The sequence below is a fragment of the Conger conger genome, chromosome 2, assembly GCF_963514075.1.
Source record: "Conger conger chromosome 2, fConCon1.1, whole genome shotgun sequence".
Lineage (NCBI taxonomy): Eukaryota > Metazoa > Chordata > Actinopteri > Anguilliformes > Congridae > Conger > Conger conger.
Window position 1 is genome coordinate 40,523,204 of NC_083761.1, and position 26,184 is coordinate 40,549,387.

A 26,184-nucleotide genomic window follows, 5' to 3' on the forward strand; every position below is an offset into this window, starting at 1 on the left:
TCTCTGTGTGGAGTTTGCATGTTCTCCCCGTGTTTGCGTGGGTTTCCTCCGGGTACTCCGGTTTCCTCCCACAGTCCAAAGACATGCAGGTTAGGCTGATTGGAGAGTCTAAATTGCCCATAGGTATGAGTGTGTGAGTGAATGGTGTGTGTGCCTGGTGATGGACTGGTGACCTGTCCAGGGTGTATTCCTGCCTTTCGCCCAATGTATGCTGGGATAGGCTCCAGCCCCCCTATGACCCTGTTCAGGATAAGCGGGTTAGGATAATAAATGAATGAATAAACAGCAACACCCATACCTCTCTTACTAGATCTGTCCTTCCTAATAAGTTTATATCCCTCTATATTCATCACCATCTTCATCCCCAAGCTATGTCTCTGTAATCCCTACAATGTAATAGGCCCCAGTAATAATAACTGCCTCAAGTTCCAAAAACTTATCTTTTATGCTTGTAGTATATAAACAAAGACATTTCAGTTTGTTGCTTCTACACATCCTTTACCACCATTACTAGATTTTTGCCCTGAAAAGATTTTATTATTGCTCTCACCATTACGTATAGCCTTTGCCATTTCCATCTGGGCAGCCTGTACCTCCCTGTCCATTACCCTCTCTATCCTCCCTGCCCCCCATGTCCCTAGTTTAAATAATCCTGTGTTACCCTATGCATACACTGCATACACCCAGTGCAAAGCTTGCCCTCCAGTTCAGGTGCAGCCGTGACTCTTGTACAGCTCACCCCTGTCCCAAAAGGAGTCCCAATGCCCCATAAACCTGTACCCCCCTCTCCTACAAAAATGTTGTAGCCACGTGTTAAACCTCCAGATAAAGTGCTGCTTCCCTCTGCTTGCACATGGTTCAGGTAGAATTCCGGAGAAGAATCATGGCTCGCATCAAATTCAAAACATTGCTGCTAGCCTTCCAAGCAGTTAAGGGGTCAGCTCCAGCTTACCTCCAAAAAAATCATCAGACCCTACACCCCTGCCAGACCTCTTCGTTCGGCCACCACAGGCCGCTTCCCCCTCTCCGAACTTCCACCTCCCATTCACGACTACTTTCTGTTCTGGCTCCACGGTGGTGGAACAAACTCCCCGTTGACATCAGAACAGCAGAATCTCTTGGCATCTTCAAGCGCAGACTGAAGACACACCTCTTCAAGCTGCACATTTCCCTGTCCCTCCCTACCTCCCTGTAAACCTTAATTGTCTTTACCTGTGATATTTACTTGTGTATTAGAATATTTTTATTTGGCTAGGTAAGCATTGTTTGGCTAGGTAAGCGGTTCATACATTGTTCATGCATTTGTGTGTTGCAGAACTACAATAAAAAAATTTTTTTAAAATAAATAATAAATTCCGATCTAATAGCAATGGTCCTTATCTTTGTTGTGCAGGTAGCAGTTGAAATTGTATTTCCCTCTAGGGTCTTTCAGAGCACTTTTCCGTTGTATGGGTATGCACTTTGCACTTTGTTGTACGTCGCTCTGGATAAGAGCGCCTGCCAAATGCCATTAATGTAATGTAATGTAAAAGACTACAATGGAGGTTTTGCTAGTAATCTTTTCTGCTAACTCCACAAATTTGTCCTGCAGAACCTCAAACCTGCCCTTACCTATGTCACGTGCACCATCACCATGGATCCCTTCCTGCTCTGGCCAGGATATCTCCTACCTGGGCACAAGGCAGGCAACACACCGTACAAGACTCCTTTTCAGGAGCACAGACTATGCTGTATATACCTCTAATAATTGAGTCCCCCACTATAACTAACTCCCTTTTCGTGGATGTGGCCATCGGGGGGCCCTGAGGCTAATCAATCCTCCCACTCTCAGAGACAGGGGCTGGGTCCAATTCCTGCAAGGACTGGAACCGGTTGGTGGTTGGACACCACCACCTCTGGAGATACAGCCCCTGAGTAGAAGAAAGAGAACACTTTTGGTTTGGCATGATTGCCTTTTTGTGCCTTTCTGTGGGATGAAGCACATTTGATTTAACTTCGATAATATATTTCTGTACACTTCAGAATTAATTCTGCATTCTGTGGCAGCCATACTTTATGTGCCCAAACTATAACACCCCCACCACCATGTTTCACAGATACTGGGACGGGGGGGGGGCTTGGTCTTGGTCTTGTCATCTTTCGACAAGACCTATTTTATTTTTCTTTAAATAGGTCTTGTCGACAGATAAGTAACCTGGTTATCCTGTTTTTCCAGCTTCTGTAGATCTGTTTAAGTCTTCTCTAGAGAGTAGTCACTGAAACATCTATGCGTGCCTCCTTGAATGTAATTGAATACACTGGACTAATCAGAAAGTGCTGAGAAGCCAATTAAGTTTGGTCCCATAAAATATGGGGACTATGTGTAAAAAGGGATGTATTTCCAACCCGGATCACTTGATATGGACAAATACCCTCAAATTAAAGGTGATGGTCTGCAATTTAACCTCATAGTCATTGTTATATTTCAAATTCAATGTGCTGGAGTTCAGAGCTGAAAGGCCAAAATGTACCACTGTCCTATTACCTATATACCTACCTGTATATTTAACCCAAATGTCACCTCTTGCCCAGCCAACAAGGGTCTCCTCAAGTGCAATTTTGCTCTTGCTGTTTTTAAAATTGCTTGGGGATGTCTGGACAGTTGAAGTACTCAAGTCATTGTTGCCAAATAGAGTTGCATGAAGCCAATAGGGTAAGGCCAGAATGAGTGGGTGCAATGGATTTGAGCATTCGCCCAGTTTCACCCAAGGTAAAGCATGTGAGCACAACCTGAAATGAACTTGAATTCCAAAATAAAAATAGTTACCCCTTACCAATTTATTAAAAAAGCACAGAAACGCCATTAATATTAGCCAAAGGCACACATTAACATTATTCCTTAAAATAAACAATGTAGTCAAAAGTTGGCAGTGTTTTATTTTGTTCCTATATCAACCCATTCACAAAAGAGGTGAAAAGGAGATGTCGTTTGGAAAGTTGACAATGAAAAATAATTATGGCTATTCTTATGAAATCCTGTTTACAGCTGTTTCTTTTGGGTTATTCACCATCGAGATATATAAGAACTGGAGACTGCTTCTGCTTACTGGTTCCATGGATTCCTATGGGAGCTGCTCAATGGCACAAGAATTCCAATTCATGGAAGCTGCCATGTTTCTCTATTGGGCACCAGAGCATGCGGACTGAGTACAGGTGCATCTCAAAAAATGTAAAAATCGTGGAAAAGTTTTTTTGTTTTTTTTTCACATAAAATGAAATATTTCAAGCCTTTTTTTTGTTTTAATCTTGATGATTATGGCTTACAGCTCATGAAAATAAAAAATTCAGTACCTCAAAATATCATAATATTACAAAATCAAAAAAAGCATTTATAATACAGAGATGTTGACCTTCTGAAAAAAGTATGTTCATTTATGCACTCGATACTTAGTTGGTGCTCCTTTTACATGTATTTCTGCATCAATGCAGCATGGCATGGAGGCAATCAGCCTGTGCTACTGCTGTGGTGTTATGGAAGCCCAGGTTGCTTTGATAGTGGCCTTCAGGTCATCTTATTGTTGGGTCTGGTGTCTCTCATCTTCCTCTTGACAATACGAGAATCTATGGGGTTTAAGTCAGGCGAGTTGGCTGGCCAATCAAGCACAGCTGCATTGACTCTGGACTTGATAAAACACAGTGGACCTGCACCAGCAGATGACATGGCACCCCAAATCATCACTGACTGTGGAAACTTCACACTGGACTTCAAGCAACTTTCGGTGCCTCTCCACTCTTCCTCCAGACTCTGGGGCCTTGATTTCCAAATTAAATGCAAAATTTACTTTCATCTGAAAAGAGGACTTTGGACCAACAGTCTAATTCTTTTTCTCCTTAGCCCAGGTAAGACGCTTCTGACTCTGGTTCAGGAGTGGCTTGACACTAGGAATGCGACACTTGTAGCCCATTTGCTGGACACATCTGTGGATGGTGGCTCTTGATGCACTGACTCCAGCCTAAATCGGCTTTGCTTGACAATCCTTTCTAGGCTGCGGTCATTCCTGTTTCTTGTGCAACTTTTTGAATTAAATTACGGAAAAAAATGAACTTTTCCACGATATAGAATTTTTTTGAGATGCGCCTGTACCTAAAATGGACGGAATGAATATGAATTTTAAAAATACTATATATTCTCCAGAGTGGCTCAGAAAAAGAAATCAAATTGAAAAGAACTGTCCAAAATAGCATAAATTTGCCAGGGTGAAGTCGTAGTTTTGAATGGACTTCAATGTGGTAATTTGCTTTTTGGCACCAGAGGCTAAATAAGCTGTAATACCTCCTGTAACTACTGGTGTTTTTGTGAGCTTCTGGGGGGGAATGTCAGTACCTGGTCCCCTTTTCTTCACTTAAACTAAATGTTACACAATGAAAAGGGCCTTTTTGTTTCCAAAAGTCTACTGTTAGTAATTTCAGCCACTTGAATAGCATTTAATGTGATCAGAATAGAGGGGAACATTTTAAAATTATGTCCTTAATCTGGTAAGGATCATGGATGTCATGTACGCTCACTCGTATTTGTCTGCAAGTCCTGGCAACATAACTGTAGGAACTTTACATCAAAGTATCTTTTTAGATAAGCATTTTAATGTAAAATCCTGAACTATTTGAGACGTATGGTACTATTGCCATCTTGTTTCAAACTAGATAGGATCTTATTTAATGTTTTAATATAAAACTCCAGCACTTTATAGTGCCCACTCCTCTAACATTATTCTCCTGGCTAGGCTAGGCTTGTCCTGCTGATACATCTCATTTGTCCTGTGCTCTGAATTCCACCCTCCTCCCTGCCCCATGACAGGTGTGCTGAGACAAGGAGGACAGATGCAGGGACTGTGAGGTTGAGCCCAGCAAGATGGAGCGACTCTTCCCTGACCTTCCTTTCCCTTTCAAACAGAGGTACTGTCAGAGGGCCCCAGACAGTATCAGATCCCTGGGTCATCTTTGGACACCCAGCTTGTTCCAGGGCTTCTTCAAGTGGAGGACACCCCTATATTCTCCTCCCCCAACACAATACCAGAGTGGTTCAACACCACTCGTCATTGTTGCCATTACCCCTCATTACCCTTACTTACATAGTGTATGTACATAGTATGGATTTCCCTGTAAATCTCATAAAGCATGTTCTATGGACTGAAAAACAGTATTACATCAATGGATGATGACTGCAATATTCATAATTGTTTGACATATCGTACAATCTTGTCTTAGTCTTCCATGGGTATTTTATCTGTAGCTTTTATCACTCACGTTGCTTGCATTTAAAACATTTTTGTTTGTTTGTAAGGACACATAGTGAATTAGTTTTTATTTCTTATTACATGACTGTTGTTCATGCTTTGTTAATTTGTACTTTGAAGGTTGTTTTGTAAATAAAGTGTCCTGAAATGTGTTATTGCCTGTATTTTATACATTTAATTTGTACATGTACACAACCGTAATACTCATTAAATATATTAGCTTAGCTCTGTTCTAAAAGGAACGGCAAGTGTCCACAATAGTGTGGGTCAATACGATCGCTATCTGTGTAAATGTGGATGTTCCTTTTGCCTGGATAGCCTACAATGATACAATTGTGTATCTTGTGACGGCACTAGTGTATAGGCGAGTGACTACAGGGTGCAGGTATCCTATGTTGCATATGTCTGTTCGGACTGTAAATGGCTAAGTGTGCAGTGGTGGAGTCAAGTGGATGAAGGTAAAAATGAACATTATGTTAAATAAGTTGCATTCAATGTAGAAATACAATGCCAATGCAGAAATGTGTAATATGAATGGCTATACAGGAATGGCCAGCAGGAGCTCATATTAGCGAGCTCCTTGAACCATTCCACATTTCCCTCTGTATACCCAGGGTTTACAGAAAAACAACAAATCATCAAATAAAGACAGTCACAAGATGGCAGTAACAAGAATGTTCCTGCTGATGTTATCTCTGTACATCTAACAACCCTGGTTAACCTTTGTAACACAGCTTCTGATTCACAGGTAACTTGCATTACATGATGCGAAGCGTGCAGAGCAAGTTTGGGCAGACAACTCGAGAAGCGCCGTCCCCTCACATGATACTTACATGTAATGGGAGGGGCTAGATAAAGAATCAACCTTATCTATTCAGGCCCTTGCTTGGTTTGCGTTGCTCAGCTGCTAACTGTTGCTGCACTACTCAAATTGCTCTGCTGCCTGTCTTATTCTGCATGCTCAAGCTACCTGGCTCTTTTCCATTGCTCTTTTTGGCATGCTGTTTCTCCTATGCTGCCATTACTCATATTGCATACTATTGCTGCATTTGCCGGAATTATCCTGCTTATTCCTAAATCATGCATTCAGAAATGATTGCATTTTATTCCTTCTGTCACACCCTCAACTGTCAGTGTGTCCCGGCTGCTCAAATAATTGCCTTTGTTAAGAATTGCTCAAAGTGAATTGCTTTTTAGTTCAGTCTAAGGTCATTCAGAATGGAATCATGCAATTGCCACGTAACACAGAGAAACCCAACTGCCCGGTAGACTGCTAATGGAAGTTTCATTGCGGTTCTCACCAGGGTTCAGTTCAACCAGACTAAACAAGGCATATGTGAAAGCACTCTAAAGACACAGAGTCTAGTTTTAGCATTGTCAATTTTGCTAATTATAATTTACAGAAGCAAACAAGCTTATGTAAACAGTGTATGGAAGTATGGGAATCCGTGGTTTCAAATATTTTAATGGGGACATTGCTTAAACACATCCCCCTGTTCTCCTGTGGTAAATGTTTTGAAGAACTGAGAACTATGCTTTGATTGCAATCTTAGATCGCGGGATGAAACCGAGTAGTTTGCTAATATGCGATTTCCTCTGATAATGCAGATAGGCTGCATAGACAAGCTGCAGAAAAAGTACTTCAGGCATACCGAGCAACCGTTTTCTTGGGGTTTTCAGTCTCCGAGCAACCGTTTTCTTGGGGTTTTCAGTCAATTCAGATACGTCTGTAAAGTGACTGCGGTCACGCAGTCAATTATTTGCATTTCAAAAAACTTCTGTGAAACTATCCATACTTAAATTTATTGTGCGCATATACATTGCGGTTTATGGTTAATCATGTTTTGACGACTTTATACAACTGAAAACTCAATAATCGCTTGTTCAATACTGTTTGTTCAATAGTGCTACAGTTTGGTTATTTTAAACATTTAATAATACAAATAATAACATTGAATACTCCAAATGTACAGTACTGTGCAAAAGTCTTAGGCACCTGTATAACATTGTGTACAGATAAGATTCTTTCAAAAATAATTCAATGAAAGGTCCTAAATAAACGTACTATACATTTTACATTACATTTTTAGTAATTTGGCTGAATAGTTAAAAACTTCAAATCAAATCAATATTTTTTGTGACCACCCTTCAGCATTAAAACTGCATCTTCTCTGAGATTCTATAAGACAATCAGAAGGGAGGTTGTTCCAAGCATGTTTGAGAACTTTCCATAGTTCTTCTGCAGACTTTGATTGGCTCCTTGATAAAGTTTTTATGTAAAAAGAAGTCAATTTACTGTAGGAATTTGGAATTATGGGATTGCAAAATCCTCTGAAATGGTAACCATATTAAGTAAATGGCACAATTCAAAAATGTATTTGGGATTGCAAATTCCTCCAGAATGGTAGACGCATTCAAAAATCATATAAACATTTAAATCAAACTGTTTTTAGGAAAGACCACTTGCATATTGAAAAACATCATGCCAGGTATACATGCTATTGATTGCATTACTTTTTACTGTATGATTTTTGAATTATGGGATTGCAAATTCCTCAAGAATGGTAGATGCATTCAATACATGGTACTTTTCAAAAATGAATAAAATCTTTAAATCACTGTTTTCAGGAAAGACCACTTACATATTGAAGAACATCATGCCAGGTATACATGCTATTGATTGCATGATGTGTCTTGTAGGAATTTTTGGGATTGCAAATTCCTGCAAAATGACAGCCATATTTAATACATGGCACTATTTATAAAAGACATGTAAATCAAACTGCTTTCAGGAAATACCATATACATCTTGAAGAGCACCATGCCAGGTATGAATCTTATTGATTGCGTGATTTTTTACTGAAGGAATTTTGAAATATGGGATTGCAAAGTCCTCCAAAAAGTTTAATTGTATTCAATACATGGCACTTTTAAAAAATCTACAAAAACTTAACTCAAACTGTTTTGAGGAAATAAGAGTTTAATATGTTACTGATTTTGTGACCTTTTACCGTCAAAATTGGGAATTATGGGATTGCAAAATCCTCCAAAGTGGTAATTGTATTTAATATATGGGTAGATTTAAAAATCTTTAAAAAATTGAAATCAAACCGTTTAAAATTTTAAAAAGTGATTTTAAAAAAGTGCCATGTATTGAATAAAATTGCCCCTAATTCCTAAGGTAAAAATTCTCATAATCAATGTCATGTATACAATGGTTAGTGATCTTCAAGAATAGCATGGTGTTTTTTCATGGATTTTAAAATTGTGTCATGTATTGAATTGAATTGTGAATAATTTTCTGAAGTTTGCTATTCCAAAATTCTAGATACCCACTGTACAAACGCATTTAATTGATATGCTCGGATACATGCAATGGTAGTTTTCATGATTCTTGTGGTATTTTGAAAACAGTTTGAGTCAACCTTTGATTTTTAGTGATTAAAAAAAAATGCACTCAAAATAATTACTATTTTGGAGTATTCAATGTTATCGTTTGTATTACTGAGTGTTTAAAATAACCAAACAGTATACTTTGGAGTATTGAAGGAGCAAGTTGTGGAGATTTCAGCTGTGTATTGTTGTCAAAACACAAGTTACCGTAAAACGCAATGTAGATGCACACCAGATTTCAAGTGTGGATAGCGTGAACGATGGTTTTCAAAGTGCGGATGCCGTGACCGCGGTGTAAAGCTAACATTTAAAAACTGAATTCATTTATCCGAGCCCTGCACAGTAGTTAAGTGAACAGTAGTCTCCCAAAAGAGCTTTGTGCAATGGGTACGTCGCTCTGGATAAGTGTCTGCCAAATGCCATTAATGTAATGTAATGCAATTCCCATCAATGCACTGACTGAGAACGCACACATGTTTATGTGTAGAAATGTGTAGGCTACCACTCGCTACATAGAGTATGCTATTAGAAATTATGGTTAAATGTGGGCTGGCCATGGGTGTCAGATGCCGATATTTCAAAGGATGGGAAATTAATCTTGCAGTCAAATTCCAAAGTTACAAAGTCCAGTTACATTGTAAAATAAAAATGAAATTTTAATGGTTTGTTTTATTTGAACTATTACGTCTACTTGGTACACCTAATATCATAGCCAACACTTTATCAATCAATCAATCAATTTTTATTTGTATAGCGCTTTTTACAAAGGGCCTGTCACAGAGAAGCTTTACAGAGAAAAGGGGCCCAATAGTACGCCTAGGGCAACAGTGGCAAGGAAAAATTCCCTAGCAACAAGAAGAAACATTGAGCAGCACCTGACTCAGTAGGGGAACCCATCTGCCGCTGGTTGACACCGGTTTGCAGAAAGAATGGTTTTAAACAGAAAACCAGATTAATAAAAGTACATAAATGTCCACTTATAAAGTTGAGGCAGAGATAAGGTTGAGGGATGGCAGGAACACCAATTGGTGGCACTGTCAGGCAAGGGGACAGGCATGGTGCAACACCTGAATCAGCAGTGGCAGGAGAGTGTTGTACGGCTGGTCTTGGGCTGGAGCTCCGGGCCAGGAGGGGGTGCACAGGAAAAGTTGGGCTAGCTCTCCGGGCAGGTGCCCAGAGCAGGGAGAAGAGGAAAGTAACATTGTTAGGGGGTCCAGATGGTAATTGGTCAATCACAGCAGGAGAGAGAGAGGTGCCTGCGTGCAATAAGGAGAACCCAGGGAGAATAAGGCTATGGCAGAATAGCTAAGGGCAACCGATGGCAGTGGCCAACACAGCCATGAGGGCAGGCTTGAGACAGTCACCACCAGACCATGACTGGTTAACACAGCACTACCAACAATGATCCACTGACAGCACTGACCGCCAAGTCCACCAGAGACTATAGCTTATGTGGCCTTTAGCGACAACAACCCAGTTCCATTATACTACCATATATTACGATTACGCCACTCCCATCTATTTAACGGGGATGGGAGAACCCACTGATACTCTACAGTCAAGATCCCTCCCCACGCTAGGGTTATTCAAATGAATGAAAGGATTGGAGGCTGATGTATCAAAAGCCACACAGTAATACTTTATTTATACCATTCGTTCAGAGTAATTAAAATATTTGTTGTGTAAAGGATGCTAGCCTAATATAACAGCATGCCAAACAATTGCAACTTACCACACTTTCCACTCCGCTCCCCTGGCTAAGCAGCTGACTGATGACGCAAGAATCCTGCCCCTATGCACACCTCGTCATTTAAGCCCTTACTATTCGCCCCTGGGTCCTAAAGTCCCACTGGCTACAGCTTATGCCAGCCACCCACTCCTGCCCCTCAACTAAAGGACAGACTAAAGAGATATGTTTGTAGCCTAGCTATAAATAAGGTGACAGTGGCCGCACCCCAAACCTGAGCAGGCTATTTGTTCCACAGGAAAGGAGCACGATAGGAAAAGACTCTGCCACCGATGGAACTTTTACAGGCCTGCATTCGTGAGGGAGTATAAGGATTAAGTAAATTGTTTAAATACAGAGGGGCAGCCCATGCAAGGCTTTAAAAGTCGGAAGTAGTATTTTATAATCTATTTGGAATTTAACAGGCAGCCAGTGACACTAGGCTGATGTGCTAAAATCTCTTTGTTCTAGTAAGAATACGAGCTGCTGTATTTTGAATTAGCTGGAGCTCTTTCAGAGAGGAATTTGCACATCCAGACAAAAGAGCATTGCAGTTATCTAATCTTGAGGTAACAAAAGCATGGACTTTTCTGCATCATTTAGGGACAGTATCTTCTGAATTTTGGAGATATTCCTCAAGTGATAAAAAGCAACCCGAGAGATGTTTTTAATATGTGCATCAAATGCAAGGTCTGAATAAAAAGTAACATCAAGGTCTTTGATGATAGCACTTGAAGTTTGCGAATAACTTGTCCCAGGGGAAGCATATATAGAGAGAAAAGCAAAGGCCTAAGCACAGATCCTTGTTGTACTCCGTATCTAACCCTGGATTGATAAGAGGAGTCATTGTTAAAATGCACAAATCGATGTCCCTTCTGGATTACTTACTCCTGTGTCTTGGATTTCAGCTGGGCCCACCCACGGCCTCAGGATTTACCCCCAGGCACCACAATATACTCTTTAACTCCACTACCACCCTCCTCCACTCTGTGCCCTGGAAACCATACTTTGTGGACTCCCTCCCTCCACTGTCCCATTTTCAAAGTGTACAAACAAAACGGCTTAGACTTTGCCCTCCTCCACTCCCCAACGAAGTTGTGTGTTGTTATTATCACGCATGTCATCGTACCCGGATTCAGATATGTCTATCTGTGTTCTTGTGGCAGCTAGCTGCCCAAAGAGGCAACTACATGTGCTCAGAGGGCAACTAGCTGAATTTTTTGAGAAGCTAGCACGGCCTTATGGTCACCTAGATGACTCAAACGGCAGCTAGCTATGCAATTGCGGTAGCTACCTGCATTAACTTGGAAAATTGGCAGTTAGGACAAATTGGTACCAAGCAATGAAAAACGCATGAAGGACAGAATGGCTCGTCATATTTTATGAAGATTTATGCAATTAGTGGAACCGGTTGCAGATGTTCTTCTAGCCCAGTGGAAATGACTGATTCAATGACTGAGGCTGAAATGTTGGTTGTTTCTGCTGCCACTATCCAAGACTGTAATGCTTCCTCCTGCATGGGAAGTGGACATATAGAGATGTGTGGGCAGAGGCAGGGAATCCTCTGTTCACTGTGGCTGTCCAGAAATCACATATCCTTGACATTTCAGTTGAGCAAGAAATTATATTGTATTGGATGAAATTTTCTTTACATTTTGTGTCATAAAGCTGTTTAAATAGAGAAATAAGTTTTTCTGATCATTCATACAGTTCGTACAGTTTTGGGAAAACTCACGTGGAATTTGAATGCCTATCTCACTGAATATATGTTTGATATCTTTACCACATTTTGTACACAAGTTGACATCAAGTTTGTGCACAAATATAAAGTACAACACATAAACATAAGGTGTTTTTTTTGTACTTTTTTGGTATTTTAATGTACCTTTGGGGAATGCTGTATGTACATGCCCTGACATAAATTTGTTCTGTTCTCACATGGCACATGCCTCTTCTTTAATTTAAATCTCAAACCATGTGTGTGCAGTACATACCTTTTGAAATATTGACATTTTTATAGGACTATTACAAAATTGGTGGAAAGTGCCCTCTCGGGGGGCAAAGGGGAAAGGGTTAACCATGATCTGTTTATCCAAATTAACTGAATGACCAATGTATTATAAAGTATTAGATAACCTAAAGCACTGGATTGAGGGACTGAAATAGCACTACTGAGGCCTAGAAGTGTCTGTATATAAGCAAGAATCACTGATATATAAAAGCCAGCCTAGAATTGGAATGGTGGAAATTAGGCTATTGTGTAAATGGACATTGTGTCAAATTCCTCTCTTTTTTTTGTCCCTCCACCACCTCCACTTTGGGGGACAGCATTTTACATAAATACTACATTTTACAAACCTTTGACATACATTAAACAATATTTGACTGGAAAAGAATAAAAATGCACAAAAATAACAATAATGATATCTAAACAATAAAATGAGTTTTACCCCATTGCAACAATATTTAGTTTACTTTTTTAATGCAATCATTTTAATTTTCTTCTTTTGTCTTTTCAATTAATTTCTTTATTGGCCTATCACCAACCCTCAGTCTGTCTGATTTTTCATCCACCTTGAACCATACAAACTATAGTACTATGCAAAAGTTGTAGGCAGGTGTGAAAAAATTCTGTAAAGTAAGAATGCTTTCAAAAATAGAAATGTTAATAGTTTATTTTTATCAATTAACAAAATGCAAATTCAAGGTACACTTGCACAAAGTCAGGGATTTTGTAGGCATATAGTTAGGTGTGTGATAAACCAATTATACCAAACAGGAGCTAATGATCATCATTTTAATATGTACAGTGGTGTGAAAAAGTGTTTGCCCCGTTCCTGATTTCTTATTTTTTTGCATATTTGTCACACTTAAATGTTTAAGATCATCAAACAAATTTAAATATTAGTCAGACACAACACAAGTAAACACAAAATGCAGTTTTTAAATGAAGGTTTTTATTATTATGGGAGAAAAAAAATCCAAACCTACATGGCCCTGTGTGAAAAAGTGATTGCCCCCCCTATTAAAACCATAACTGTGGTTTATCAAACCTGAGTTCAATTTCTCTAGCCACACCCAGGCCTGATTACTGCCATACCTGTTCTCAATCAAGAAATCACTTAAATAGGACCTGCCTGACAAAGTGAAGTAGACCAAATGATCCTCAAAAGCTAGACATCATGCCGAGATCTAAAGAAATTCAGGAACAAATGAGAAAGAAAGTAATTGAGGTCTATCATTCTGGAAAAGGTTATAAAGCCATTTCTAAAGCTTTGGGACTCCGGCGAACCACAGTGAGAGCCATTATCCACAAATGGCGAAAACATGGAACCTTCCCAGGAGTGGCCGGCCGACCAAAATTACCCCAAGAGCGCAGCGACGACTCATCCAAGAGGTCACAAAAGACCCCACAACAACATCCAGAGAACTGCAGGCCTCACTTGCCTCAGTTAAGCCTCATGACTCCACCATAAGAAAGAGACTGGGAAAAAATGGCCTGCATGGCAGAGTTCCAAGACGAAAACCACTGCTGAGCAAAAAGAACATTAAGGCTCGTCTCAATTTTGCCAGAAAACATCTTGATGATCCCCAAGACTTTTGGGAAAATACTCTGTGGCCTGACGAGACAAAAGTAGAACTTTTTGGAAGGTGTGTGTCCCATTACATCTGGCGTAAAAGTAAGACCGCATTTCAGAAAAAGAACATCATACCAACAGTAAAATATGGTGGTGGTAGTGTGATGGTCTGGGGCTGTTTTGCTGCTTCAGGACCTGGAAGACTTGCTGTGATAAATGGAACCATGAATTCTGCTGTCTACCAAAAAATCCTGAAGGAGAATGTCCGGCCATGTGTTTGTGACCTCAAGCTGAAACGAACTTGGATTCTGCAGCAGGACAATGATCCAAAACACACCAGCAAGTCCACCTCTGAATGGCTGAAGAAAAACAAAATGAAGACTTTGGAGTTGCCTAGTCAAAGTCCTGACCTGAATCCTATTGAGATGCTGTGGCATGACCTTAAAAAGGCGGTTCATGCTTGAAAACCCTCCAACGTGGCTGAATTACAACAATTCTGCAAAGATGAGTGGGCCAAAATTCCTCCACAGCGCTGTAAGAGACTCATTGCAAGTTATCGCAAACGCTTGATTGCAGTTGTTGCTGCTAAGGGTGGCCCAACCAGTTATTAGGTTTAGGGGGCAATCACTTTTTCACACAGGGCCATGTAGGTCCTTTTTTTTCTCCCTTAATAATAAAAACCTTCATTTAAAAACTGCATTTTGTGTTTACTTGTGTTGTCTGACTAATATTTGAATTTGTTTGATCTGAAACATTTAAGTGTGACAAACATGCAAAAAAATAAGAAATCAGGAAGGGGGCAAACACTTTTTCACACCACTGTAGGTTGAAACAATCATTAACTAAAACAGAAACAGCTGTGTAGGAGGCTTAGAACTGGGTGAGGAACAGCCAAACTCTGCTTCCAAGGTGAGGTTGTTGAAGACAGTTTAATGTCAGAAGTCATACACCATGGCAAGACTGAGCACAGCAACAAGACACAAGGTAGTTATACTGCATCAGCAAGTTCTCTCCCAGGCAGAAATTTCAAGGCAGACAGGGGTTTCCAGATGTGCTGTCCAAGCTCTGTTGAACAAGCACAAAGAAACGGGCAACGTTGAGGACCATAGACGCAGTGGTCGGCCAAGGAAACTTAATACAGCAGATACAGCATAATACATCATGCTTACTTCCCTTCGCAATCAGAAGATGTCCAGCAGTGCCAGCAGCTCAGAATTGCCAGAAACCAGTGGGACCCAGGTACACCCATCTACTGTGCGGAGAAGTCTGGTCAGAAGTGTTCTTCGCCGAAGTATTGCGCCCAAAAAGCCATACCTCTGATATGGAAACAAGACCAAGTGACTCAACTATGCATGAAAACACTGGAACTGGGTGCAGAAAAATGGCAGCAGGTTTTCTGGACTGATGAGTCAAAATGTGAAATATTTGGCTGTAGCAGAAGGCAGTTTGTTTGCCGAAGGGCTGGAGAGCGGTACAAGAATGAGTGTCTGCAGGCAACAGTGATGCATGGTGGAGGTTCCTTGCAAGTTTGGGGCTGCATTTCTGCAAATGGAGTTGGGGATTTGGTCAGAAATAATGGTCTCCTCAACTCAATGCTGAGTTCAGGCAGATACTTATCCATCATGCAATACAATCAGGGAGGCATCTGATTGGCCCCAAATTTATTTCACAGCTGGACAACGACCCCACACATACAGCCAATGTCATTAAGAACTATCTTCAGCCTGAAGAAGAACAAGGAGTCCTGGAAGTGATGGTATGGCCCCCACAGAGCCCTGATCTCAACATCATTGAGTCTGTCTGGGATTATATGAAGAGACAGAAGCATTTGAGGCTGCCTAAATCTACAGATGAACTGTGGCTATAACTGTGTGCAAGTATACCTAGAAGAATTGATGCTGTTTTGAAGGCAAAGGGTGGTCATACCAAATATTGATTTGATCAAATTACATACAGTGCATCCGGAAAGTATTCACAGCGCTTCACTTTTCCAACATTTTGTTATGTTACAGCCTTATTCCAAAATGGGATAAATTCATTTTTTTCCTCAAAATTCTATACACAACCCATAATGACAACATGAAAGAAGTTTGTTTGAAGTTTTTGCAAATTTATTAAAAATAAAAAACTAAGAAATCACATGTACATAAGTATTCACAGCCTTTGCCATGAAGCTCAAAATTGAGCTCAGGTACATCCTGCTTCCACTGATCAACCTTGAGATGTTTCTACAGCTTAATTGGAGGCCACCTGTGGTAAATTCAGTTGATTGGACATGGTTTGGAAAGGCACACACCTGTCTATATAAGGTCCCACAGTTGACAGTGCATGTCGGAGCACAAACCAAGCATGAAGTCAAAGGAATTGTCTCGAGGCACAAATCTGGGGAAGGGTGCAGAAAAAATTCTGCTGCTTTGAAGGTCCCAATGAGCACAATGGCCTCCATCATCCGTAAATGGAAGAAGTTTGGAACCACCAGGACTCTTCCTAGAGCTGGCCGCCCGTCTAAACTGAGCAATCGGGGGAGAAGGGCTTTAGTCAGGGAGTTGACCAAGAACCCGATGGTCACTCTGTCCAGCGTTCCTCTGTGGAGAGAGGAGAACCTTCCAGAAGGACAACCATCTCTGCAGCAATCCACCAATCAGGCCTGTATGGTAGAGTGGCCAGACGGAAGCCACTCCTTTGTAAAAGGCACATGGCAGCCCGCCTGGAGTTTGCCAAAAGGCACCTGAAGGACTCTCAGACCATGAGAAACAAAATTCTCTGGTCTGATGAGACAAAGATTGAACTCTTTGGCGTGAATGTCAGGCGTCATGTTTGGAGGAAACCAGGCACCGCTCATCACCTGGCCAATACCATCCCTACAGTGAAGCATGGTGGTGGCAGCATCGTGCTGTGGGGATGTTTTTCAGCGGCAGGAACTGGGAGACTAGTCAGGATTGAGGGAAAGATGAATGCAGCAATGTACAGAGACATCCTGGATGAAAACCTGCTCCAGAGCGCTCTTGACCTCAGACTGGGGCGACGGTTCATCTTTCAGCAGGACAACGACCCTAAGCACACAGCCAAGATATCAAAGGAGTGGCTTCAGGACAACTCTGTGAATGTCCTTGAGTGGCCCAGCCAGAGCCCAGACTTGAATCCGATTGAACATCTCTGGAGAGATCTGAAAATGGCTGTGCACCAACGCTCCCCATCCAACCTGATGGAGCTTGAGAGGTGCTGCAAAGAGGAATGGGCGAAACTGCCCAAAGATAGGTGTGCCAAGCTTGTGGCATCATATTCAAAAAGACTTGAGGCTGTAATTGCTGCCAAAGGTGCATCAACAAAGTATTGAGCAAAGGCTGTGAAGATTTATGTACATGTGATTTCTGAGTTTTTTATTTTTAATAAATTTGCAAAAATTTGCAAAAAACTTCTTTCATGTTGTCATAGTGGGTTGTGTGTAGAATTTTGAGGAAAAAATGAATTTATTCCATTTTGGAATAAGGCTGTAACATAACGAAATGCGGGAAAAGTGAAGCACTGTGAATACAGTATATCTGTATATCTGAGTGAATTGCATACAGCATACAGTTTTCTTTGCAAATGTGAAAAGGAAACTTACACAATGATACAGCATAAAAATAAAAAATTCACAAAATCACAAAATATTTTACGCTGCAGCTTGTTAACAACCTCTGAATGTGTTGATCGGAATTCTGAAATTGAACTATCTAGAATCAGTCCATGAACATGTTTGTTTGGAGAAAAAAAAAAAAAAACGTAGGAGTCAAAGTTAAACGGGTACCTGTGTCATAGAAAAGCTGTGTGCGGCAGCCTCGGCTACTTGCCTCGGCGTACGAAGTCGCAGGTGTACAAAGTCGAGGGTGTCTATCTACGGGTGTCCATCGAGGCTGTCTGAGAGCCTGATGTTTGATTTTGTTTTTGCTGCCTGCCCTCATTCATTACATTACATTATTGGCATTTGACAGACGCTCTTATCCAGAGCGACGTACAACAAAGTGCATACCCATAACCAGGGATAAGTTCGCTGAAAGACCCTAGAGGGAAGTACAATTTCAACTGCTACCTGTACAACAAAGATAAGGACGAGGGCCCTTTTTTTTTTTTTGGAGAACAAAGAAACAAAGAAACAGAGCAAAAGTGACCAAACTTAACTATCCAAACACTGCTTACCTAGCCAACTAAAAATTCCGATACACAAAGCAAGTCACAGAGACAACAATTAAGGTTCACAGGGAGGTCAGGAGGGATGGGGAGAGGTGCTGCTTGAAGAGGTGTGTCTTCAGCTTGCGCTTGAAGGTGGGGAGAGATTCTACAGTTCTGACCTCAACGGGGAGTTCGTTCCACCACCGTGGAGCCAGAACAGACAGTAGTCGTGAGCGTGATGTGGAGGTTCGGAGAGGGGGAGGTGCCAAGCGGCCTGTGGAGGCTGAACGAAGAGGTCTGGCAGGGGAGTAGGGTCTGATGATTGTTTGTAGATAAGCTGGGGAAGACCCTTTAACTGCTTGGAAGGCTAGCACCAATGTTTTGAATTTGATGCGAGCCATGACAGGCAGCCAGTGGAGGGAAGTAAGCAGGGGGGTGACGTGTGAGTATTTGGGAAGGTTGAAGACCAGACGAGCTGCTGCATTCTGGATGAGTTGGAGGGGTCTGATGGCAGACGCTGGGAGGCCAGCCAGGAGGGAATTGCAGTAGTCCAGGCGGGACAGAACCATCGCTTGGACCAGGAGCTGGGTCGAGTATGTTCTCGGAGAGGAGTTGACAAGGGAGGTGACAAATGGGAGAATGTCAGGTGTGATAGTTTGGAGAAGAGAAGAGGGGATAGGGTCAAGGGCACAGGTTGTAGGGCGGTGGCAGAGCAGGAGTTGAGAAACATCAGAGTTTGTAAGGGGGGAGAAAGTGGAAAAGGAAGGGATGGGCCTAGAGGGGGGGAAGGGCACAGTGAGGGGGGCGGTGGTTGTAAAGGATCTACGGATGACTGTGACCTTCTCATCGAAGAAATCAGCAAAGTCATCAGCAGCAAAGGAGGACTGAAGAGGAGGAGGCGGCGGTTTGAGGAGAGAGGAGAAAATAGAGAAAAGTTTCCGGGGGTTAGAACCGGAGTTCTGAATTTGTGTTTGAAAGTATTTTGCTTTGGCGGCAGTGACAGCGGAAGAGAATGCCGCCAGGAGAGACTGGTAAGTCGTGAGGTCTGAAGCGTCTCTGGATTTCCCCCACTTCCTCTCCACTGCGCGGAGGCTGGCCCTGGAGGTACGGAGGGTGTCAGATATCCAAGGACTGGGAGGGGATGTGCAAGGTGGCTTTGAGACAGGCGGACAGAGAGAGTCAAAGGCGGAGGAGAGAGATGAAAGGAGGGTGGCAGATGCAGAGTTAGTGGGGAGTTTGAAGAAGGATTCAAGAGGGGGGAGTGAGGCAATGACGGTGCTGGCGAAGGAAGAGGGTGAGAAGGAGCGGAGGTTACGGCGGGCTGAGGAAGTGTGGGTGGGAGGAGGGGGAGGAGGATGGGGAGGAAGAGGGAGGGAGAATGAGATGAAGTGGTGATCAGATGTGTGCAGAGGGGTAACCGTGAAATCGGAGCATGAGCAGTTCCTCACAAAGACAAGGTCTAGGACATTGCCCGCCTTGTGGGTTGGAGGAGAGTGTTGCAGGGAGAGGCCGAAGGAGTGGATTAGCGGTAGGAAGGCAGCAGCCTGGGAGGCTTCTAGGTGGATGTTGAAGTCTCCAAGGAGAATCAGTGGGGTGCCATCCTCAGGGAAGGAGCTGAGAAGGGTGTCTAGCTCATCAAGGAAGTTTCTCAGGGGCCCTGGAGGATGGTAGATAACTGCAATGAAAAGGTTAGTTGGGTAGGATACTGCAACAGAATGGATTCCACTGTGTAGTATTCCTCTTGTCCTCCCTAGTTCCCTCCATGTATTTCCTTCCCATCCCTGTCCTCTCTCCTCTCCCCAGGTCCCAGTCAGGTTGGAGGTTCGCCTCCCGCCAACATGGGCAGAATATCTCTAACCTCATCTTCCCTCCCAGATCCCCTGGTATTGATCTCTGTGTGGCTGGTGGCCTCCGGAACCGCCAGTCCGCCGTCCAGAAAGCAGACTTCATATCTGCCTATGCCTCCCACCTCAACCTTGACTTTCTTGCTTTAACTGAAACGTGGCTCTCACCAGAGAACACGGCCACCCCGGCTGCGCTTTCCTCTGCCTTCTCTTTTTCCCACACACCCAGATCCTCTGGCAGAGGAGGTGGCACAGGTCTCCTAATCTCATCCTCATGGAGATCTAGTGTCTTCTCCTCATCCCTCTCCTTCTCCTCTTTTGAATTTCATGCGGTTTCTGTTACTTTGCCGTGCAAACTGTTTATTATTGTTGTTTATCGCCCCCCGGGTCCTCTGGGGAACTTCTTGGATGAGATGGACATCCTCCTCAGTTCCTCACCAGTCAATGACACCCCCCTGGTCCTCCTGGGTGACTTCAACCTCAACTCAGAGTCCACCCAGTCTACCTTTCATTACATTACATTTACATTATTGGCATTTGGCAGACGCTCTTATCCAGAGCGACATACAGTTGATTAGACTAAGCAGGAGACAATCCTCCCCTGGAGCAATGCAGGGTTAAGGGCCTTGCTCAAGGGCCCAATGGCTGTGCGGATCTTATTGTGGCTACACCGGGATTAGAACCACCAACCTTGGGTGTCCCAGTCATTTACCTTAACCACTACGCTACAGGCCACCTCCCTTTCTCTCCCTCCTCTCTTCTTTTGACCTTACCCTCACTCTTTCCCCTCCCACCCACAAAGCAGGCAACCTTCTTGAGCTCATCTTCACAAGGAGCTGCACAACAACCAACCTCTCTGTAACACCACTCCATATATCTGACCACTCCTTCATCTCTTTCTCTCTTCCACTCTCCTCTTACACCCATCCATCTCTCCCACCATCCACTGTCACCTGTCGACGGAACCTACGCCACCTGTCTTCCTCCACCCTCTCATCTACAGTCCTCTCCTCCCTACGATCTGCGGAGTCTTTCTCTCGACTGTCTCCCGATGATGCGGCTACAACTCTCATGTCCTCCCTCTCATCTTCCTTTGACTCTCTGTGTCCCCTCACCACCAAACTAGCTTGGGCCTCCCCCCCCAGTCCTTGGCTTTCTGATGCTCTACGAGCTGTCCGAACCGAACTGCGGGTGGCGGAGAGAAAATGGAAAAGATCTCCCCAGTGATATAGCTTCCTTCCATGCCCTCTTATCATCTTTCCATTCCTCTGTCTCTAGCTAAATCTTCCTTCTTTCACTCGAAAATTAACGCGGCCGCCTCTAATCCCCGCAAACTGTTTTCAACTTTCTCCTCTCTTCTGGCCCCCACTCCCCCCCCACCCCCCTCATCACTCACACCTGATGACTTTGTCTCCTTCTTTGAAAAGAAGGTCGATGCTATTCGCAATTCCTTCTCCCAACCCTCCACCCCTGCTGACCCTCCTACCCTCCCCAACTCCCTAACCTCCTTTTCTCCCCTCTCTGACGCCGACACACTGAAACTCTTTACTTCCCACCGCCCAACCACCTGTCCTCTTGACCCCATCCCCTCTCCCCTCCTACAATCTATATCTGATGACATTCTCCCTTTTCTCTCCTCTCTAATCAACACCTCCCTCTCTTCCGGCACCATGCCCTCTTCCCTGAAGAGGGCCAGAGTCACTCCCCTGCTCAAAAAACCTACTCTTGACCCCTCTGCCCTGAACAACTACCGGCCTGTCTCTCTTCTTCCCTTTCTCGCCAAAACTCTGGAACGGGCGGTCTGCTCCCAACTGTCCACTTATCTTCTCCAGAACAATCTCCATGACCCCAACCAGTCTGGCTTCAAGAGTGGCCACTCCACTGAAACTCCCTGCTCGCGGTCACTGAGGCACTCCACTCTGCTAAAGCAAAATCCCTCTCCTCTGTCCTCATCTTCCTCGACCTGTCAGCCGCCTTCGATACAATCTCCATGACCCCAACCAGTCTGGCTTCAAGAGTGGCCACTCCACTGAAACTCCCTGCTCGCGGTCACTGAGGCACTCCACTCTGCTAAAGCAAAATCCCTCTCCTCTGTCCTCATCTTCCTCGACCTGTCAGCCGCCTTCGATACAGTCAACCATGAGATTCTGCTCTCATCGCTGTCTGGGATGGGTGTCACAGGGTCTGCACTCGCTTGGTTTTCCTCCTACCTCTCTGGTCGCTCCTACCAGGTGACTTGGAGGGGCTCAGTCTCCGACCCTCACCCCCTACGAACTGGAGTCCCGCAGGGCTCGGTTCTTGGGCCTCTCCTCTTCTCGCTATACACCATGTCTCTTGGTTCTGTTATCTCTTCCCATGGCTTGTCTTATCATTCCTACGCTGATGACACCCAAGTCACCACACAGATCTCTGCCTGCTTGGCTGATATCTCTGCGTGGATGACTTCCCATCACCTGAAGCTCAACCTTGCCAAAACTGAGCTTCTCTACATCCCTGCTAAGTCCTCTCCATCAATCGACCTCTCATTGACTGTTGAGGACTTTGTAGTTTCCTCCTCCCGTACGGCAAAGAATCTTGGGGTGACTCTTGATAACTGCCTCACCCTGGCTCCACAAGTATCCTCCACTGCCAGAACCTGCAGGTTCTTTCTGTATAATATACGCCGTATCCGTCATCTCCTGACTGAGAAAGCCACCCAGCTCCTAGTCCAGGCGCTCGTCATTTCCCGCCTGGATTACTGCAACTCCCTCCTAGCCGGTCTCCCAGCGTGTGCCATCAAGCCCCTCCAGCTGGTCCAGAATGCTGCAGCCCGCCTGATCACCAGTCAGCCCAGGTCGGCTCATGTCACCCCGCTTCTCATTGGCCTCCACTGGCTTCCTATTGCCGCACGCATCCGTTTCAAGGCCCTAGTGTTGGCATTTCAGGCTGCTAAGGGGACTGCCCCACCTTACATACAATCCCTGATCACTCCCTACTCCCCAGCTAGACCACTCCGGTCTGCCAGCTCTGGTCGCCTTACGGTTCCCTCTCTACGTGCACCTGGCGGTCGAGCTGCACGTTCACGCCTGTTTTCCGTTCTGGTTTCTCAGTGGTGGAATGACTTGCCTACCACTGTCAGAACAGCAGAATCCCTCCCCATATTTCGACGCAGACTCAAAACCCACCTTTTCAAACTCTATCTTAGTCCTCCCTCCTGATTTCCCCTGCCCCTCCTTTCTGATATCCCTATCCTTGTCTAACGCCCCCCCAAAAAAAAAAAAAAAATGCACTTCTGAAGACAACTATGTTTAGAACAGCATTTCATGTGTATTTTGCTAGTTTATGGATGTGATGCTTTGACTTATGGTAGAACCTATGCACTTGTAAGTCGCTTTGGATTAAAAGCGTCTGCCAAATGACTAAAATGTAAATGTAAATGTAATCCAGGTAACTAATGTTGTGGCGGGCAGTGAAAGAGAATGAACAGAGAAGATGTCATGCCTGATGCCAGGATGTGCTAGCTGTTGATAGCGGCAAATCTGGAGATTACATTAAGGCAATGTCATTTTGTAAACTTGGCGGTGACAACTAGTCTGCTCTTGTTGGTTTAATGTATATTCTTAACAGGACTTAACTTAGCTAGCTAGCTAGAAGTTGCCTTTATAGCTAAATTGTTTTTATTTAACATTACACATGTAGCTAGCAAACGCAATTAGCTAGTAATGTTAACATTATTTTACAACTAAACCAATATAGACTAGCTTGCTAAATATAAAAGGCACACCGATAGACATGCAATGGCTAGAATAGCTACAGACTAACCAGAGATGCTGTTTTTTGTGGTGTAAAGTGTCATGTACTGGATTCTGATTGGACTATAGAGATCACATGTACAATGTTACAGGAAGTAGAGACCGGTGACTGTCAGATGGCATGGTACTAAGAGGCACGTGTTATACAATAAAGCAAGTAAACAAAGAAGCTGTGGAATGATTCAATTCAGGATGCGCTATCTAATTAGGGATTAAGATAGGCACACAACAATGGCGACGAGGACATTGGACTTGTGAAAGCAAAGAAGAAAACGTGCAACATCTCGTTAAGTAAGCTAACTTAGCTTTACAGTTAGCATGGAGAAGTCGGGACTTCAGCTGTTCGCATGTTACACAGACCCGGCTACGCTTGGACCAAGATGGGCGCGGTGGCTGACATTGTTTGTGTTATATGCGGATGGGAAAGGACTGATAATTAATGACGATGCAAGTGATGTTACTACACAGAGGAGAAGAGCTCTGCTTTTGCACCTTGCCGGACCGGATGTTCAGGATATATTTTCAACGTTGGCAAACACGGGAGAAGCAACGGACTACACAGCCGCAGTTGATGCACAGAATGCATACTTCGTTCCCCAAGTCAATGCAGCGTTTGCCCGGCAGAAGTTTCACAAGTTATATCAGAAACAAGGTGAGACTGTGCAACAGTTTTCTACAGGGCTGAGACAGACAGCAAGAGACTGTGATTTTCGTGCAGACACAGATAACCAGATAAGAGATGCAATTCTGAGCAAGTGTACTTCAGATTATGTGCACAGAAAATTGCTGGAAGAGGGGCATAGACTGACGCTCGCACGTACGTTGGAGGTGGCCTCACAGTGTGAGAGGATAGAGGAGCAGATGACTGCTATGTCTCTCAATGGAGAAAAGAGGGAGACAGACTCTGTTCTTCATGTCACACAAAAAGGAGGGAAATTCATGAAAACAAGAGGAAGGAGAATGGAAAAAGAAGAGGGCAGAACGGAGAGAAAGTGTTATAGATGTGGATACACTGATCATATGGGAAAGGATCCCAAATGCCCTGCACGTGGACAAACATGTCCCAAGTGTAATGGAAAAGACCATTTCTCCAAAATGTGCAAAACAAAAGGATCAAAGAAACAAAATGTGAACACAGTTGAAGAAGAACAGAGAGAGTTTGCATTTATTGTAAATGAGGACGAAATGTCAGATAAACTTACATTTTGTATAGGGGGAGTAGACTTGGAAATGTTTGTCGACTCAGGTGCTAAAAATAACATTATGGGACAAAATGTATGGGAGAGGCAGAAGGCAGAAAAGATAAAATGTAACTCATATGTGCCAAAAGAACAGAGAAATTTGTACCCATATACATCCAATCAGTCACTGCAAGTCAAGGGGGCATTTAAATGTGAAATCACAATTGGTAACAGGACTGAACAGGCAGATTTCATTGTGATTAGAGGTGATGGTGAACCACTCCTGGGGAAAAACACAGCCATGAAGCTAGGGGTGTTGAAAATAGGTGAAAATGTCTCAGCTGTTACAGAGGTTAAAGACACACTCAAACAGCAATACCCAGATGTGTTCAAGGGAGTGGTTAAACACCAAGCAGATTAGCTTATACATAGATCCGGAGGTGAAACCGGTGGCTCAGCCACTCAGACGCATACCATACAGCCTCAGGGAGCCTGTAGAGAGAAAGATAAAAGAATGAATGGACATGGACATTATTGAATGTGTTGAAGGCCCACCCCCTGGGTGAACCAAGTGGTTATACTCCCAAAACCTGACAAAGATATCAGGATGTGTCTGGATATGAGGAGGGCCAATGAGGCGATCGTGAGGGAAAGATACCCTATTCCTACAGTGGATGAAATACTCCAAGGCATGAATGGCTCTGCTATATTCAGCAAGCTAGACCTGAAATGGGGCTACCATCAGTTGGAACTGACTCCAGAATCAAGGGAGATAACTACATTTGCAGTACACAACGGAGTATACAGATACAAGAGACTGATATTCGGTGTATCATCAGCCAGTGAGCAATACCAGCACGAGATAGCCAATGCACTAGCTGGCATAGAAGGGGTTGAGAACATCTCAGATGATATAATAGTGCATGCGTCAAATCAGGAAAAACATGACAAACGCCTGCATGCTGTCATGAAGAGACTCTCTGAATGTGGACTAACACTGAATTCAGAAAAGTGCCAGTTCAACATGGACAGACTGGTGTTCATGGGGATACTTCTGTCACAGAAAGGCATTGGACCAACAGAAGAGAGAGTGAGAGCTGTAAAGGAAGCCAGCGAACCAGAGAACCCCACAGAAGTGAGGAGCTTCCTGGGACTTGTCGGGTACAGTAGTAGGTTCATATCACAGTTTGCAACACTGTCAGAGCCGCTACGACGTCTGACCCGCAAAGACACTCCAGTTAATTTT

General features: G+C 43.5%; 1 protein-coding gene across 1 annotated transcript in view; it reads left to right on the forward strand.

Moving 5' to 3' along the window:
* Positions 1 to 5,425, forward strand: part of rab4a (RAB4a, member RAS oncogene family) — a 31,194-nt gene extending 25,769 nt beyond the window's left edge. Inside the window, exon 8 of the mRNA XM_061230748.1 lies at positions 4,835 to 5,425. The gene's annotated coding sequence lies outside the window, so the exon portion shown is untranslated. The remainder of the gene's footprint in view (positions 1 to 4,834) is intronic.
* Positions 5,426 to 26,184: the final 20,759 nt, after the last annotated feature.